At 42.3% G+C, this 5,805-nt stretch overlaps 1 long non-coding RNA gene across 3 annotated transcripts; it reads right to left on the bottom strand.

Moving 5' to 3' along the window:
• Positions 1–304: 304 nt before the first annotated feature.
• Positions 305–5,368, bottom strand: LOC119340015. Of its 3 annotated transcripts, none has more exons than XR_005164340.1 (7): positions 4,358–5,368; positions 4,165–4,262; positions 3,494–3,712; positions 2,715–2,876; positions 2,232–2,432; positions 1,175–1,220; positions 305–792 (listed from the first exon to the last, which is right to left on the bottom strand). It is a non-coding gene; the product is annotated as an uncharacterized LOC119340015 (long non-coding RNA). The 3 variants fall into 3 exon arrangements; XR_005164334.1 differs by having other exon boundaries at positions 4,143–4,262; positions 4,358–5,367; XR_005164338.1 differs by having other exon boundaries at positions 2,373–2,432; positions 4,143–4,262; positions 4,358–5,365.
• Positions 5,369–5,805: the final 437 nt, after the last annotated feature.

A 5,805-nucleotide genomic window follows, 5' to 3' on the forward strand; every position in this document is an offset into this window, starting at 1 on the left:
AAGCCCATGTGTTAAATCATGTGATATCAAAAATGTGTTTATAAAGCTGAGAAATATCAGTTTAAAAAAAATCATATTTGTATACTATGTATAGAGCAGTTAAGGAAGCATTTTTTAAGATAAAAATATGGTTATCACACTGAGAAATCTGAGGTTAAAAAAACCATATTTATGTAAGATGTATAGACCAGTTAAGGATGTATTTTTTAGCAGTTAAGGATGGGTTTCTGATGATTTAGGTCTTGGAAGACAAGATGAAAAGCATAGTAAATTAGAAAATTTGAAACACTGCTAATCACGTGCATGTTTACCAATAAGGGCTTTATTTTACAATTCAAAAGTGAAAATGTAAATACATATGGTTAATGTGGATGCAACAAAATAGTTTTTCTAAGAACAAAAGACTTGGACATTGAGAAACTTAGTGAGGTTCAGCAACACAATACAAAGGCATGCAACACTCACAGTCAATTTGAATCCAGAACAGTGCATTGTACAAAAGGTATAACGATCTCCAGGATCTGCAAAACCTGATCGTCCAGACCACTTCATCTGAGTTGAAACACTATCAATCAAGCTTCATAAGATCTGTTCAATAACTCATGAAAAAGAGAAGACGATGAAACATGTGTTCTGTAAACACATGTCTTTCAAAATAGTTCCCTGAAAACCTTGTTTCACATCACTCTGGTGATGGCGACCAGACTAAGCTTACACTCCCATGGTTGCATACATCAACCATGCCATCCTCGAGTCGGATCTATTCATTCTTAATGCCATTTACAATCACATCTACATACAGGAAAACATGAGTATAATCAGAAAATGAAGAGACTGGCAAAGGGTCACCGAAACAGAGAAGAGACATGCCTAAAGCATATTCATGATAATGTAAAAACAAATCAGTTAGTAAGCCTGACAAAACTAGTGGTAGTCTATAACACCATTACATAGGCAAAGGGACATTAGTTTGCCAGCATTGTTCAGGGATGCAGGGATAAGTGGAACATGACAATAATATACGTACATTCATAGCCAAAGGTAGACCACCCAAATAACAGGAACATGACAAAGATAAGATGATCAGTAAATGAACTAACACAACAGCCCACATAGAAAGATAAACATATTTGTAGCTAGAAACAATGGCATGCTGGGGAAAAGAAGAGCAAACCTTGAGCAGCAGCAAAGAAATGCAGGAACACAGCAAATCGTCCAACCTGCCAAACAAATTTAGGCAGAAGTGTTAGAACAGAAGAATAACAATGCACACTAGATCGGATCCTTTCATCAATCCATTACAATGTGCAGAAAACATGAATCATATAAAAGGATGCAATTAACAGGCCCTGCTGTGGTCCAACGGAAAGTCCATGCAAAAGATCTTTAGTTATAGGACAGCAGAGCAGCCGCATTTCTAATCCAGCTTGCACAGAAACATGGCTCTTTAGTACCATTCTTTTTTACTACATCAACCTGCCTATTTGTACAGAAACATGGCTATTCAGTACCGTCCTTTTTAACTACATCAAACTGCTTATTTTCTTTCTTACCGGCACATTGGTCTGCTCATCTGAGAAGCAAACAAAGAAGCAAAGTAACAGTGCATTACCAGAGCTAAGAAGCGGAAACAAGCCAGGAAAGCAGGCTATCCAGAGGAACACCAAAATCGAGCAGCAGGAAAATGAACTGAGGAAAAAATGGACGGGTCATCGCACAGACATTTTATCAAACATGTTCCATGCAAATGAACGGAGTGCAGACTAACGCGAACAATGTGAGGGCGGACACAGGACACAGGACAGCACAAGAAGAAATTAACCTGCGCATGCAACAAGCAAGAGCAAGAACACACAAGTAGGGCGCAGGGAGAGGAGAAAGGACAGGCAAGCAGTAAGAAAATATCAATGTAAATAAATACAAACATGTAGTAAAATGCATTGCAATAGTCGTATTAATTGAATTTCTTACCCGACCAGCAAAATCAGATCAATCATGCATAGCACACAAAAGAGACAAAACTTTAACCATAGTTGGTGCTTAACCAGAGTGATTTTACCTTACAAAGTAAGGACTTGATTTCAGCTAGAAATGTTTAGAATATAAATTTAAATAGATGTACTATTACTACCCATCATTATCACCACTGATAGTTGCAAACTACATGTATACTATTTCAAATATAGAATAACTAACATGAACCAATCTCCGGGACAGAAGCCATTACTCACATTTGTTCGTTCTTGTCAGCAATATTGTCAGATTTCTGTTGATTGTTTTACCAAAGATTCATATCAAATTTGACCAAAACAAATTTGAAACTTCATAGAGAGAGATCATAGGGGAGGGAAGAATGACTGGGAGCAGGTCACCTAGGCAAGAAAGATCACGATCGCCAAATTCGTGGATGCTAAACAATTTAGAAATGGTGCCTGAAATGGAAAAGATACAAAATTTGAGAATCATTATGAGAACACAAAATTAGCTACATTAGTGGTCTAGATAGGCATGGAACAATGCGTGACATTTCATCTATTGAACTAAAATGGCAGGCAAAGGAATAAGCATAATGTTGGTTCCTATCTCTACCTGATCAGAACATATTTCTAGTGACCTCGTTGAACTACTACTTGAGTAATTTATAATCTAATAGCCATGTGTGGTGTAATCCACCAACCTACAAAATCATTGGTTATGGAATGTTCTGAACTCACCTCAGCTTTCCAAGAGGTGACTGATCATGAGTCATAAGAGATAATCTATTTTGAATGTGCCTATGTCAAGTGTTCGAGGGGCCAATAGATGCTTCCATTTAAGTACATGTACAATTAACTTCAAATTATATGAAGTTGCACTCTCACATCTTTGAAAGCATTCTGGAAAATTAAGAGTACATAACATTATAAGATTGCATTAAAAATTTAATAACCGCAACTATAAACAAATTTTAGAAAGACTCCAAGTCCATTTTTTCTTTTTCAGTTAGCCAGATGATTTAGTAACCGCAACTATAAAAATTTAATAAGCGCAACTACCAAATAGATGGCTTGGATCTCTTTTTTCTTTTTCAATTAGCCAGATGATTTTCTGAAACTGGTTAATTTGGATCATACTATTTGCATGATAGTGGAATGCTTATCATGTAACAGAGATACTGTTCTTTTGATAAGCTCTTATTTTTCTACCCATTTATAATAGGGACATGGTACTACTTAGTTGCGCCTTTGTTTGCCGCTGATACTACGAACTATAGTTTATGTGGGTGTACTTTATGCGTATATACACGATGTATATAGCATGAACCTGGCAAAAAAATACAAGGGATTACCTAAATAGTGGCGGTACACCTATTTATCTAACTGAAATTAAGTCTACCATTTCCTGCTCCTCCAGAATCATATGTATGAGAAAACATTGATACCCACTACTTTATACTAATAAAGTGCATGCTCCGGGATAAGGTCGCACACCATGCCATGCCGACAGCTCTTACCTCTTCTCGAATCAACATCTTGATTTTGGGATGCAACATATAACCAGGTTTTTATCTTACAACAGAAGGGAATCCTCGCAATCTGCTAGATACAGCAAGGTACTTTGTATGACGTGCCTGAGCCATCAATTTGATAGTACTTTTCTTCCTGAAACCAACATAGACAACACCAACTGATTTTCCAGCATGCAGTAGCTTCCCCTCAACTTCTACTTCTCCCTAGAAAAATAATAGAATTAGTTTACAGCATGTCAAATAACTATTAAAATAACATAAGAGTGAAATGACAAAGGTAAGTTCAAAATTAATCAAGCCTTATGATAATATTCTAGCAAGAAACTGGCCAAAGCTGACCTTTGGGGGGCAAAAATTAACCAAACAACCTGAAAAGCTCGTTTGGGTTCTTCAGAGTAATATATAGACAACATGACAATAACTCTGATCCTAAACTAATTCTAGGAACCTCTTAGAGCAATATCTGGACAACATGACAATAATTCTGATCCTAAATAGTCCCTGAAACATTTTGTACCCAACAAGCTCCAATTTGTACTTAGCGCATCAAAGGAAACAATAAAAGAATAACACCTAGTCGTGTAAATGCAGGGGCACTGAATTCAACCATATTTTCTACTTAGTACACGCTTACATTCCTATAATATTAAAATTACTGGAAGGCAAGAAGTAGTGGTCTCATGCATGCTCTCCAACTGCGCGATTACGGGAGGTGCCATGTCGGAATCCTCCATCTCCATGTCATCCTTCTCATCTGCATCACACAATACACGCACGCAAAACAACTCAGAATTGCATCACACCAATCCAGAGCTAGAACCCCCACTAAAACGAACAGGGAGGGCATACACCATTGAATAGGCTCTTCATGGTCTCGGAGCATCCGCCAACACCTATTGTTGCCATCCACTGTCGTCTGCCTCATTGTGGCCCTCTACACCTTTCGCCCAGTCCCACAGCCGTTGCAGCAGCACTCCGCCTCCGTCCTCCTATGCTCCACCATGAGCACCTCCTCCTCCGGTCCTCGCCCCAGCCTCTTCCTTCTTGGCCGGCAGCCGCTGCTCACTCTCGCCCCCTCTCCATGACTCCTTCAGCTGCTACCGCATCTGATCCTCGCCATCGCCTGCTTGATACCCTGCATCACCCAAAACATGGCAAGAAAAGGGCCAAGCTGGCTGTAAGAAGAAGGAGCTCACGGGCAAGATGCAACCAGAAGTGAACAGGGATTCCGGCGGCTTATCTTATCTCCTCCCGTGCTGCTCCTCGATGGTTCGCCTCCTCCCATGACAACGCCCGACGGAATTGGCCGGTCAGCATCGGTGGCAGAGTCAAGCCGTCTTCCTCGCTGGCTCTGTCTTCCCCATCTTTCTCGGTGTTGACCACTCAGGTAACTCTAGAGAAGAGGAGACAGGGAATTGAAGGGGAGAAGGAGGGCCACGGTGGTGGTCGAGAGCAGGAGAGGAGGAGAGACGTGAATGTCTCGCACCGGCCGGAGACCCTCTCCCGCCCGCCGTCGCACCTCCCTCTCCTCTTTCCTCTCGCTTTCTCCCTCCTCTCTTTCTTTCTCTCTCCTGTAGGGACCGGTCCATGGCGAATCGAGCATCCCCGCCATCGCCTTTTGCCGGAGATGCCCGCCGCCGCCGCTGCCAAAGATGCCCGCCACCAGGCCCGCCGCTGCCCCTGCCAAAGATGCCCGCCACCAGGCCCGCACGCCTCGGATTCGGCCGGATCCCCTACTCTTCCACCCCAGCAAGAAGACCCGGCGGCGGCTGATGAGGGAGGAAGGAGTGGTGATGCACTGCGCTGTGGGGGTCGAGGGGAAAGAGAGCTAGGTTTCGCTGTGGGGGCCGAAGCGTGCCAGCAAATGAGCGAGGCGCACGAGGCGAGTGGGGAAAGAGTAGTTTCACCCAGTAAAGTTTCACCTAGCCAATTGAAAGGGACCCCGAGCCCACCAGTCATAGACCTCAAAAATCAATCACGAGGTGAAATCAGCGGCAAGGATCCGACGGACCTGGCTGCTCGCTTGACCAGATTCAACGCGATTGAACGGCCAGGAACATGCTGATTCGGGGGAGCACCAAGGAGGAGGGTCGTCTAGACTTCTTTTATGTTTAAATGGCAAATGGACGTCAAAACGGCATTCCTTAACGGCTATCTTAAGGAAGAATTGTATATGATGCATCCCGAAGGTTTTGTCGATCCTAAGAATGCTAACAAGGTATGCAAGCTCCAGCGCTCCATCTATGGGCTGGTGCAAGCATCTCGGAGTTGGAACATTCGCTTTGATGAAATGATCA

This window comes from Triticum dicoccoides, chromosome 1B (assembly GCF_002162155.2).
Source record: "Triticum dicoccoides isolate Atlit2015 ecotype Zavitan chromosome 1B, WEW_v2.0, whole genome shotgun sequence".
NCBI classification, from domain to species: domain Eukaryota; kingdom Viridiplantae; phylum Streptophyta; class Magnoliopsida; order Poales; family Poaceae; genus Triticum; species Triticum dicoccoides.